The sequence below is a fragment of the Nilaparvata lugens genome, chromosome 2 (assembly GCF_014356525.2).
Source record: "Nilaparvata lugens isolate BPH chromosome 2, ASM1435652v1, whole genome shotgun sequence".
Classification (NCBI taxonomy): domain Eukaryota; kingdom Metazoa; phylum Arthropoda; class Insecta; order Hemiptera; family Delphacidae; genus Nilaparvata; species Nilaparvata lugens.
Window position 1 is genome coordinate 55,351,461 of NC_052505.1, and position 13,748 is coordinate 55,365,208.

General features: G+C 36.2%; 1 protein-coding gene and 1 long non-coding RNA gene across 3 annotated transcripts in view; both read left to right on the forward strand.

Annotated features, from left to right (window-relative positions):
• LOC111054806 overlaps window positions 1–13,748 on the forward strand; it is a 724,817-nt gene that overhangs the window by 154,652 nt on the left and 556,417 nt on the right. The gene's annotated exons all lie outside the window — the stretch shown is intronic.
• LOC120349554 lies at window positions 2,324–5,608 on the forward strand. The gene is made up of 3 exons (XR_005570385.1): window positions 2,324–2,421; window positions 2,824–2,900; window positions 5,146–5,608. It is a non-coding gene; the product is annotated as an uncharacterized LOC120349554 (long non-coding RNA).

Consider the following 13,748-nt stretch of genomic DNA (forward strand, 5'->3'; position numbering starts at 1 on the left):
CTGAGATTTGGCCTGCTTGAACAACCTCATTGGGATCACTAACAATGAGAAGGTCAATGAGTGTGTCTGATTCATTAGTATGATGAGTTGGATCGAGAGGTAAAATAGTCATGTTTAGGCATTGGAAAATTGTAGTCAGTTGAAAGTAGTCAAAGTTACGATTTGTCATGTTCAAGTCGGTGTTCATATCCCCCATAACTAGTATACGGTTATAGCAAGGCATAAGAGAAAGCAAGGCACTTTCGAAATCTGTGAAATGACCTATTTTTGGTGGGCGATAACAGATACCAACGAGTAATTTATCAGTACTAGATAAGGATAATTCAAGTAGCATAAACTCTGGTCTGGAACAATACTCTTGTTTAGATGTGATTAAAACTTTTGTTTTGATACCTTCTTTCACATAAATTGCTACACCCCCACAAGCTTTATTTAATCTATCATTCCGGAAAAGATTATATCCAGGCAATGCAACAAAATTTGATGAAATACTAGGCTTCAAAAATGATTCGGAAATTCCGATTATATTGAAGTCCTGAAAACGGAAGATTGCTCTGAGTTCATCAATGTGGCAACTGAGGGATTGTACGTTAAGATGAGCAGCCTTGAAAAGTTTTTTGAAAGAGTGGAGCTTATTTGCTAGAAACATACCTGCGTCATTATTACTATTATTGAAATAATCATACCTACTTGAGGGCGAGCGAGCTGACGTGTCAGTGAGAGGCATCATGGAAGCAGCAGACCAATCGTGAACCGACCTCAGAACAACACATGACGGGGAAAATGGGGATGAAACTGATAAAACTTAACCTAAATGAAAAAGTCTCTTGATTCGAGTGCATTCAGCATGCCTTGACAGTTCGGCTCCCTTCACTATTTAAAGCACTAGTTCAAAACAAAATTCACTAAACACAATAAGATGTAGATGTGTGGAGTTCCGGTGATGAATAATCCTAATGGTGAATAAGACGAAGATTGAGGAAGAGCTGGTAGTGGGAGATCTGGTCCAAGTGGAGATAGAGCGAGTAGGTATCCAGTAGTGGAAGAATCGGGTCCAAGTGGAGGTAAGCGAGAAGGAATCCAGTAGTGGAAGATCGAGTCCAAGTGGAGACAGAGAGAGATGGAATCCAGTGGTGGAAAATCGAGTCCAAGTGGAGATAGAGAGAGATGGAATCCAGTAGTGGAAGATCGTGTTCATGGTGGAGATAGAGCGAAATGGGATCCAGTAAAAACTGAAAAAGAGAAGAAAAAGCCAGCAGAAAAACGAAAAATCTTTGAAGAAAGTTATCAATTGAGAAAAGATACATAATACAACTCGCACCTCGGGAGGAAGACTGCTCCAACTCGAAAATTGTCAATTTTGATCTTGTGTATTTTAGTTGGTTTCTATGCACTTTATTCGGTGGAAGACTGTTCCAAGTCAAAACGCGTTCCAATTTTTCTATAATATATCACAGAATGTTCAGTATTCCTATTTTGAACACCAATGCAATCATTTACAGGAAGACTAAGTCATATTATGAATGAAAACATAAATACAGGCCACTTTTAAGAAGTAATAAGTGAACTAAAACAGTTGGAATCAGAGAAATTGAGCAGAAAATTCTAAGAGCAGAAAATCAAGTTTGAATATACCAACTCAAATTGAGCCCAAATTTCTTAAGAATACCACAAATAAAGTGTATATTCATCTACGACGACAAAAACAAGCCATATACACAGAAAAACCAAGAATAAAATAGGCATGAAAAACGACAAACCTATTAGACAATATTTCAAAGTTATGTCCTATTCAAATTCGATTAACAATTCAATCCGGACGGTTGGACCATGTTTATTCAACAGAGGCTGGCTCGAACAGCACTCTGGTTTGTGGACTGTATCAATTACATCGAGAACTTTTTGGGGTTGTCTGGTGTTGGGTAGGAAGTTGAACAATTTAAATGGCTAAGTGCACAATAACATAGGCCTACCTCCATGTCCAAATCCTCCTTGCTTCTAGGATCCTGGGTCCAGATCACGATACGAGATGAGACAACACTTGTAATAAATCACAATAAATCAATAGATCACTTTGCAAAAATCGACATTACGAGAAGTGAGCTGTTCGATTGGCTGGCAAACAGCAACTGGCGCAATTATGCAATATGCATCACCCTTCAATTGCCCCCTCCACCACACAACGCCAGACAACAAAGGGAAACATTGATATAACATTCAAACATAAATGTTCATGATATTTCATCTAATATTATCTATTAAATCCATGTATAGATTTTTAATTGGACAAATGTATCAAGCATTATTTTAAATAATAATTTCATTTTCATGCCTGTGACGAGATGTCCATGGGGATCCATCCCAATTTGAATTGAAACTTCATGTCACCTCGTTGTGGTCAATTTACTAAATATTAACTGGGTAAGTATTCAGGATATAAAAAATTGTTTACATTTGTTATCATCTCAAGCTGAGTTTGTATTTGTTGATATTCCTAATCACTAGTGTTCGTTTATCCTCTGTTGCTTGTTTACATTTGTTGTTGCTATGCACTAATTGATATTTCATGGGCAATTTAATTTCATCTGATAATGACTTCAATTAATGAATTCACATAATACTTTTAATTCACCTGTAACACTTCGAATATTCATTGAGTATATTTATAACCTCAACAGTAGCTGGTTGAGCTTGGTACATGGAATGGTCTAGGCGCTATGTGGGCTATTGGTGGATAGATTACAACAGGCTTTATTATGACTAGGAAATTGAAGATATTTTTCATGGCCATGTTATTTTAATGTTATTTCGGTGTTGTTGCAGGTTGTTGACTGTTGGTGCTGCTGACTCGCTGATGGCTTTCGGACATGCTGCAGACGTTTAGATGCTGATTCTTGGAGGTAAGTTGATGTGTTCCAATTAGCAATTTATTTGTTGATGTATTGAATTGTTCAAACTCTTCAGTAAAGTGGGTTTCTCTTGAAGTTGTCTTGATTGACGATATTCAGGTAGTTTATAATGATAATAAATTTTGAATAAATGCTGGCTTTTTTAACGTTCCAGTAATAGATGTGATAAGAAGTATCTAGATTATGTTTACATGGTGTTTCCCTTATTTGAAGACAATCCCAATTGCCAAGATGAAATCCAGTGCATAATATTATTGAAATATACAGCTTTGCTGAGATTCAAATAAAGTTGATTTAAATTTTCGTTCTGCTGTCCCTCATTCCGGTATTATTCCTAATGTTTTTTGATAGGTGAGGTGTATCCAAGTTAGGTCATGCTGATTGTGCTCTCCCACAACATTGAAAGGTCAGGTTTGTATTCTTTTAGTCTGCAGTTGATAAGTTTCTCCCATTTGATTATTTATTTCCATGAATTTGAAGCCCCGGTATTTTAGGTATTGGTTCAAACTATTCATTTGTCCTGTTCGTTTTACTCTATTCCTGTAATTACTTAATTCGTTTGTTTTAATGCCACCATTCTTCAGTTTTTTCCAATCGAATTCTTCTACTGCTTTCCATTCATGTTTACTGCACCAACTTATACCAGCTTTCCATTTATATCTACCCATCATGCTAACAATAATAATAAACAATATCAAATTACCAATATTCACTTTAACAACAAATTTTCTCAATAATAACATCAAAACCTTCATTATCTCATACATATCACAGTTTTCAATTAATCCCACAGCCATACCAACCATAAACATGAAACAATACATCAAAACATTCATTATTCCTTTCATAACATAACTTTTCAATGTACAATAATAAGGTACCTCTATTCTCCATAGACAACTCATTAATTTTTTTCAATTTCATGTTGCATACTCCCATATTTAATGATCCCGTCTGATAGTCCATATCATTCTCATCCCAGGGACAATAATCCGTGATTAAATTTCTTTTATTTTCAGGTCTATTCCAGTTATCCTTCCAATTTTTGTGGTCACATAGATAAGCTGCTTGCTTGAATCTAATGTGCCTTCTATGCATGCCATCGGTTCTCTTCTGTCCCCCATCCTGGTGCCGGTCGTTGTGGTTCATCTGGTAGGCTGCTTCGTGGCGGTCCTTGTCCGTTGTCTGTGCGTCCTCCTGATGGTGCGGCGTGAAACGGACATGGGGGCGTCGGCACGTGCGTTTCTTCCCTTTCCTCTTCTGCCTCCTGGCCATCGGATGCTGGTTCCTCCTCCTATTCCTCCCGAAGTTGTCTTGTTGGTCCCACGTTTTGATTTCCTTCTCAGCAGCTGGTCGCTGTTTAGGCCGGTGTGTCTGGGTGAGGTCCAATGCTTGCGCGCGTGTGTGACATGTGGGCACAATAGATCACATGTCGGTTCTGTACCCATCAACTCCTTCACAACATCCTGAAGTCCTTTACTGATGGTGCTCTGCCCGTCCCTGCTGCAAACGAGGTCTATGGCTCGGATAGCAGTCTTCAACTCCTGCCCCAGATGTTGTTGACCTTTTTCATATTCAATGAAATGATTATTCAACTCGGATTGGTTTTCGAGTTCACTTTTCAGATCCCTTTATCTGCTCCACTACTTGGTCAGTCATCCAACTTTCCAACTTTTCCGTTTTGGTAGCTATATCAGCACGTAAGTTGGTGTTCAGGTCGGCGAGTTTATTCTCCATGCTCTGAGATATCTCTCTCATTTGGGTGTTGAGGTTGCTGGAGAATCGGTCCACATTCAGCATCACATCTTTGATTTCTCCAGTCTGTTCCGAAATTTTATGTTAAACCATGGTGGTGATTTTTGTTCCCAGTCCTTCCAACTTGGCTTCAAACTTTTCAAACTATTCTGCTATATGTGTTTTTGTCTCCAATTTTGCTCTATCTGCTGTTTCACGTTTCTTGCCTCCAATCCAATTTCTTCTACTTTTTGTTTCACATCTCTCATCCCTTGATTAATCCCTTTTAGTCCCTCTGTAACTCCGGCGATTTGTGTGGCCAATAGATTCGTGGCTCTCTGCCTATCTTCCATGATCTGCATCCTGAGTCTTCCCTGCATGCTTCTAAATTGTTTGTTCAGCACTTGCAGCATTTGTTCATTTGTGAACATTGTGGTATTTGCTGGTGCAATGGAGATTGGTTCACGGGTATCTTCAAAGATTCGTTTTTCTTCTGTTTCAGATGCTGCTGGTGGAGCATTGGGCGGTGAAGAGGCTGGCCAATCGCAGATATCGGCCTGAGTGGAGGAATGCCGCCCTAAATTGTCGGGGTTGAAGCCTATGGATGACATGCTACTGGGCCCATGACTCCTTGGCGTCTCTGCCTCGCCGTCAGCTGATGTAGCAGTGCCTGATGGGATGGCGTTAAACCTAGCTCCGCAGTGCAGGCTGGATGCTTGGCTGAATCAGACTAGGCGCTGGGACAGCAAATAATAGCAGTGTTGGTGGGAATGCGAGCAGCCGCAGTAATATCTACCACCCAGCAATGGTCGGCATAGTTCCGCCTGGTGGACAGACGACAGATCAATTCAGTCGGTTATTTGATCCCTCCAGCCAGGCTCAGCCTAGCAGCCGAGACAATAGAACAATGGAGTGACTGTCTTATTTGCGTCCATCAGCAGTTTTCTTTCTCACGACTATTTTGATTTTTGTTCTACCTATAATCAATAATAGCTCCAGTCACCAGTAAAAAGTTTCCAGAAACGTGGTGTACTACTATACTTTTCATGATGATGGTGACTTTTCATAATGATTTTCAATTATTTAAAAACATTGTTGACATTCTGAGCCTTCAGGCTAAACTTGGGGTCGCTGAGAACGAACCTGCAATCAGAATTTCTCTATCACGAAAAATAACGAAAAAACCCAGCTGTTGATCTTCCGGACACCGTTAATAGTCATCCTGCAATGCGGTCGAAACACTTCCAAGCCAGACACCCATCTCAAATGACAACAACGCCATGCTGTGAGAAACCATCCTGCACTGCGGCGCTAGGTTAACTGTCGTCACATTCATCTGTGCGCTGGGTCCTGAGGGTAGTGCGACCAGGTATGAGACATCCGAATATGGGTTGAAGTTTTCCATGGTGAAGCAATAAATCCGCGGATAATATTATTAAAGTTCAACCAGTAGTTCGGTAGTATGTGCACAGATGAGTGCTGATTGGTTTCAAAATGATATAGAAATGATCTAAGTGATGTGATAAGTGAACAACAAATATTCAACACAGTGATTAGTGCTACGAGATGACTAGATAATGATTCAATGCACGCTGACCTTCAGTATTGTTCAAGGTGGAATAAATTAAAAACAATTATTAACATTAACAATAAAAAATAACATATAAGGTAAAACATATGATAATCCACTATGAGGTAGGATACAAAACCTTCTTGTTTTATAGCTTTTGTGTGGTGTAGTCCACATACAAAATTGATCTGTTCAATTTTAAGTCCGTTCTTTCTATCCCTTGAAAATTGATATCAATATCTGAAAATAGAGTAATCAAATTGTGATACATCTGACTGGTATTCAGATGGCACACTTAAAATTAATAAATTCTGTGAGCATACAATGAAAGCCTGATTTTTATCATCAGCATAGTTGAATAGAGACGATTATATTATCCTGTAAACTATTGAAAATTGAAAATCTAGATTCAGAACATGTCAAAACAATAGACAAAATTGATTGTTTCAAGTGCCAGAGTGTAAATACGATGCAATGTAGAAAGCAGTACTACTACTGTTTACTATGGTGAAGGGAGTCAGCCGTGGCGGCTGCTTCCCCTTCCACAGCGTCAAATTGAATCACAAATACATAACAATACACATCAAAGAATTCGAAATGAAATTGCCGACATTACTTATTTGGCTCATTTTTCTTTCAAATCATCTGCTTCAAAGTTAATTGGGGAAAACAAAAATCAGAACGAAAAACCTCTAAATTGTTCCATATATATTATTTTATCAAGGAATCTGTTTGTTTTATTGAGAAAATGAATACAACTAATATTGTAGTCAATAATATAACAAATCAAATGACATATGATAGATTTTTTTCCGATTAATGGTTACAGAGATAATTGATTTCTTGTTTACTGTCTACTATGGCAAAGCTAGTCAGCCATGCTGTAACACATCGGCTGTTTCCCCTTCCACGGCGTCAAATCAAATCGCAAATATGTAACAATATACATCAATGGGTTCGCAATGGAAGTGACTACATTGATTATTTGGCTCATTTTTTCTTTTAAATCACTTGCTTCAAAGTTAATCGGAGAAATCAAAAAAATCAAATCGAAACCCCCCTGAATTTTTACATATATATTATTTTATCAACAAAACAATTAGTTTCATTGAGAAAATGAAAAGAACTGATATTGTAGTCCATAATGTAACAAACCGAATGACATATAATAGAACTCTTTCCGATCAATTGTTACAGAGATATTTGAATTTCCTGATTACCTGCATTTTTTAACTTTGTGGGTGGCTAGGGGTGAAAGCTCCAGGGGGATCTCTTGGGACTTCTGGGAGATTGTCCCACTGAGAGGGTTCTATCGATGGTGAGAGATTCACCTTCTATTCAATTTTTGGATCAAAAAAACCTTTATTGACCGGGCTGAAGGGGAAAGAAACGGGAGAGGTAGGAGAATAGGAAAGAATTCTCTAATATAACATAAGAATGGAAAAATTATTAAATGAAACAAAAAAATAGAAAATTGGAAACGGGAAGAAAATCTACGTTACTCAATTTTCCACAACTATTGTGATGATTGAAAAAAAGGGAATATGTAACGGGAAATGAAACAGGTTTCAGTACTATAGAATATGGGGACTATTTTTTATTAACCTTGGGAATAGGCTAATCTCGTTTGCTTCAGCTTGTTCTGTCACCGGAATTCTCAAAATAAAGGTTTGAGTTTCTGAAGGTTTTTTATTGAGTGTGGTAGACAGTATTAAAATTTCTTCAAATAATTTTTTTGTGGAGGTTAGATTCAGTTATGTACTAGTCGATAGTGGGAAATTTTCTTTATAATAGGTAATTCAGTGTCTGTTATCATGATCATTGGCCTAGGCGTTTGTACTGTCATATTTCTTCATGGGCCTGAGAAATGAGTTTGATGGAGTAGATAGGGGAAGATAGTAAGTAGTTATTTGATGTGTTGAGAAAAAATTGTAGTCTTTATTTTTGAGTTGTCAAGGTCCATTAGCTGTGATACTGTGGTTGAAAAGTGAATTTGTATGGCTTTTGTTGGTGGGGAGTCCGTTTCAGGAATTTCCCACCGCCTGAATATATAATTTAAGCCGTCAATGGGCCCTTACGACTGTCATACTTCAGCCGGGACCGACAGTTTAACGTGCCCATCCAATAACACGGGAGTGATCTGATCAAAAAACTTTTGGTTATGAGAGGGTTTGAACCCGGGATCTCTATGCTGCTATGCTGCTGTGCAAGCACTCTATCCACTACACCACGGATCACTCCGATACTGTGGTTGTACCAAGGTGATAGGAAGCACAAATTGTAGGTATACTGGTGTATGTATATTGTCCTCAAATGTTGCTGTCCCAAGTGAGTAATGAGTAACGGAAATTGAGTGGTAATGATGAACTGAATAGTTGTATCTCTGTTTGTGAAACAGTGAAGATCCTAGTCTTTTCCAAAAGGGAGAATTCAGAATAAATTGTAGCATAGGTGTTGCTAGGTAATTGTGAGACAATTTGCGAAGTCCTTTATCTTTAGCTATAACTGAAGTTATTTTGTTGTATGGAAGTGCAAGGAACGGAATACAAGTAGAGAAAGTAGTAATGGGTGATATGAGTTTTGTTGCAAAAATGATACACGTATCAAAGTGATATGTAAGCTGCTAGCATATTGTTGCATGTGAGTTAACTCTGTGTAGTTATTGGCTCCATGACATTAAAATGTAGTGGCATAGGTCATGGTTCTTTGACATGAGGCGGCCATTAGCTGCTTCAGTGGTGAGATGCATCAATTGTCAGTTGCTCGATTTTAACAACTAGTCGAGTTATAATGGTCTGGTCATATGATTGTGATAATTTGATGATTTTTTTTTAATTTGTTGTTTCTATTTTGAGTTTCTGTTGAGATTGGAATTGGGATAATCTGGTTATGAACTAAACAGAAGAGTATTGGTTGGAGAGTCTCTTTGAATATTTTGGTCCTTTTATCTTTGTCTGGAAGAAATTTCAGAAAATTATCTTACCAGTTGTGAGGGACCAGTATAAGGTGCACATACTGGGTTTCTTCATTGCTGCTTTAGGAAAGTAATTGCCTGACTTAATTCTGATTTTATTTTGTCACTGTTTATTGTTGTCTACTGGTTGTTCAGATTTATATTTGACAGGGCCCGTATAGATGTGGAGTCTGGCAGCCGGTTTGGAACAATTTCCAGTTGACTTCACAAATTTTTTTTTTATGTCCTATGTTGAAAAATTTTACAAGTATTCCACAAGGTTTTCTAAGATATCTTGATAACTTCAAATCAGTTAATTATGTTCAGATTGATTTGTCTTGAGTATTATGAGATCAAAATTTGTTGCTAGTCCACTTGGTTATCTGAAGATTTGTCAAGTTGATTTATTCTGTTCCTTTTGATATTTATAGCTAGTGATTGGGAATTCATCAAAAATTTTGCTGTGGTTCCACATAATTAAATTTCGAGTTTGTTAGTCTGAGATTCATTAATAGTATTTTTTTTAATTTTGAGGTCAATAATTCCTTTCAGTTTTTATTAGCCTAATACAGAGTGTTACCGAGAGTACTGTCATGTTGTTTTCTGCCAAAATTTTTTTTATGACTTGACCTGGTGTTCCACACTCGAGAAGGGGGAGTATTGTAACAATATTCATTGTTCCAATTGTGAATGATGAGGATTATGCGAATTATCATGAGAAGTCAGTCTGTTATAACAATTTATTTCACTGCTTTGCTTTTCTGTGTTGTGTTGTGTTGACTCTGTAAGTGTGTGCGTTGAAGTTATGGTACTAGGAGAATCAACTATTTTCCTGGAGCATCAGCCTAGTTTATGACCTCATAAGGCGAGGAATTTGTGTCCGATTGATTATCAATCATGCCTTATTCGGTTAGGAATTTGGAAAATAGCTGTCACTTGGTGGGAGAATGTATCTTAAATTATAATTGTACCATTCCATTCTATTGGCAGAAATACTAATGAATATTTTCAATAAAATAGTAACTGCCAATCACAGTTAACGTTTGTTAGGTTCCTATCTAGTGAGGCCGTTCACAGCTGTCAACAGCAAGACAAGAGAAGTGAAGTGGATTCATTTAGCATCTGTCCATTGCTGCTAGCAGAACTGAATAATGTAGTTTCAGTATTTTGTGTTAATCAATGCTTTCATGCCAGCTTAAGGCTTGTTAGTATTTGTTTGTGGAACCATCTGTTTCAATAGCATGTTTTAGTTTTTTCTGCCTCAGTAAATGCTTTGATTAAGAAGAGAGAATATCAAATTTGTCACCTCACAGTGGATATTTTCCTCATATTACCGCTACTAAGATACGTCATAGATTTATAATATAATTAAGGAAATTATTATCGATGAAAGCCTCCATCAAAGTATTAAATCTATTGTGATAGATACATTTGAGTGTAAGTGTATTGTGGTAGATTTATTGAGTATAGTCCTGTTGATTCTATTGTAATGGAAGATGGTAATGGTAATTCAAACTGATGAGTGATAGAAGAGAATGAACGGTACATGCTCTTGTAGGAGTGTAGAGTACCTATAAAAAAATATTTCTGAAGAGGAAGCTATAACCTGAATTTATATTGAACTTTTGCTATTTAACTTAAATTACTGTTATTTAAATCCAAATTAACTGATGTTTATAGTATATTATTATGAGTTCTATTAGTATTTTGTAATATAGATAGAATTTGTTTTGCTAATTCTAATGAAATGCTTTCTTGATTCTTAAGGAAACACCTATCATGTAATTTATCTTTTAAATTACACTATATATAATTTATGTAAGAGAACAGACTGGACAAAATATCCACAATACTCGAAAGTATTGTATTATGGAATAATAAATATTTACTGACCTCTTTGTATATAGGGAATGACCCTGACTACAAATAAATTCAAATTAAATCTAGATATAAAGGTAATGGCTATTTGCATTTCAAAGTATTTTTTGTATTTGAATTCCATATAGGAAGAACATAAATAATGTTGATTTTATGATATAACTGAAGTTAAGTTAATTTGTTTTATCCTAGTTTATTTTTTATTCTAACAGCGGTCGATGTACTGGTCCATCAATGTACGGGTTCATGAATGTCTCGTGAACGTGTGTCTTTGAGTCGCTGAGATGCCTCTGAATTGATGGCAGTCCTAGAAGCTTGAGGTCTGCTGTCTCCTGTCCCATTTGTATGTGTAGAGCTCAATCACCGAGCCTAGATTCAAATTGAAGAAACAGCTTTGAGGTAACAACGTTTTTCCAAATTGAACAAACGTCCCAGGAACTCCGGATGTGACAGAATAGGTTTTAGTGACTATAAACTTTCAAAAAGGGAGGGGTGTAAAACGTGAACCATTTAATTAATTAAAACGTGCTGAATTGGACTCTTTTTGTTGAATCGTAACTTTGAGATTGAGGACTTGGGAATTAATAGATTACAAATTTTTATTTCTTTTGAATAGTAGATTTTCGGTTGTATCTTTACATTGAAATGTGAGACCATATTTCCTCTGTAAGGATCCAGCTGGGAATTTTAGTTTTCTTTAAATTTATATTCTATGATCTATCGAACTACTGAGAGTTGAATTAGCCTTTAAAATGTTTAAAGGTCCATAGATGTTTTGTAAATGATATTTTCATTTTAAAGTTGTAAAGAATCGAAGCTTCAAAAGGACCCTAACCTTTTTTCTGAATTTGTTTTGATGACACATATTTTTTAAATAATTTTCCAAGGTAAAATTTCGTGATGTGATTTTTTAGGAATATTTTTTCTTTGCTGCTTTCATAAAGATACAGAATTAAAGATTATAAAGATACAGAATAGATATTATTAACATTTGATAGTATTTTAACAGTTTCCAAGTGTGTCCTGAATGTTCTAAGAGTTTCCTGAATTTCATGCTGATCTTTCTTTTAAAATATTTATTTTTATTTATGATTAACTTCTGAGAAATATCTTTCAATTACTTCCAGTATTTCTTTCTGAAATAAGAGTACTTTAAGCTTCTCATGATTCAATCTAAGATGTTTTCAATGTAAAGCAGACAGAGTAGGTTACTTTTGAATAAGCTATATCGGAGATAATTTTCTAAATTTAGTGATTCTATTTTCGGTTTTCATGATGTAACTTCATTTTGTTTTATTAACTGTTGAATTTAACTGTATGAGGTGACAATATATTTGATATATTCTCTCCACTCCGTTAATTCCAAATCAACTTTCTAAATTCATACCATGGCACAGTATCACTTAAAATTTGGAACTTAAGGTCCTTGAATCAAAAAAATAGGATTGAAAGTTGTTATTTTAACAATTTTTTTTCTTTTGAGAGCGTATATCTCGAAAACTGTTGGAGATATCACAAATCACCTCAGAACAAATATTGTAGGAAATTCATCAAGCTTCATTTCTGAATAGTTAGTCATGTCAGTTGAACACATGTTTCTCAAGATATGAGCGTGTAAGCAATACATTGAAAAATTTGACTATTCAGTTGACAAATTCAACATTCAACTACCCTCATCCCTTTAGAACAAGGGGTAGGGATAGGTACTTTTGATATGTTCACCCCCTAACTGGTCACAACAGAGCTGCGAAGTCAAAAATTGTGTTCAAAACATTCTCTCCAAATTACTTTTCAATTGGTCTATTTTTGCATAACCGAAGATATCACACTCAACACTGAAGCTGCTGCAACAGTCGTGGGGATGTGCGTAAACTTGTGAAATTATACATAAAATTGAAGAGAATTTGATGCTCTATAAGCTCAGAATCAGCATGGATTTTTTCCATCGATATTCAGAAAGTTATAAGAGCAAAAATAACAAAAAATTGAAGCAAAATGTGTTTTTTTCAAAAATGTCACATCTTTTATTGCGGATATCTCGAAAAGTGAAAGAGATATAGAAAAAGATAAGGTATCAATATTGTAGGGAATTATTTAAGCTTCAATTTCTTATATGATAGTCATGTCTGTAAAATGCATTATTTTCGAGTTATCTTGGGAGAAACCAAAAAATGGTACCTTTAAACAAACCCCGACCCCTCAGCACAGTGGGTAGGGTTGGGGACTTTAGTTATGTTCACCTCCTCACTACCCTAAAAAGAACTGCAGGGTCAAAAATTGTCTTCCAAACTTTTCCCTCTATACCCTATTCTGAGCATTCATTGCCTGCACTATAAATAATTCACTATGAAGAGAAAGCAGACCTCGTGTGTCTCCAGCGTTATTGTCCTGTCACCAGCTGGCTATCTTTGTTTATGAGTGGACTTGAAATGCGCGTGAACACTAGCGTAAGGTAATCAATTTTAATAATGGCAAGGAAAGTTGTGTGAGTGCGCCACACCAGATTTTTTCTCGTGAGATGTGATTGAATGCAATAGTTCAACAGCTGAGGAATAATTTTGTCTCAGTCCCACCCACACGCACTTGCTCACTCAAAGCGTAAAAGTATAGATTTTTTCAATTATTTCATCTCACAACTTCGAATTCAGGAATTGCAATTATTGAGTTTAAATTTCTGTTTAATTGGCCTTTTTCTCCTGTTAGA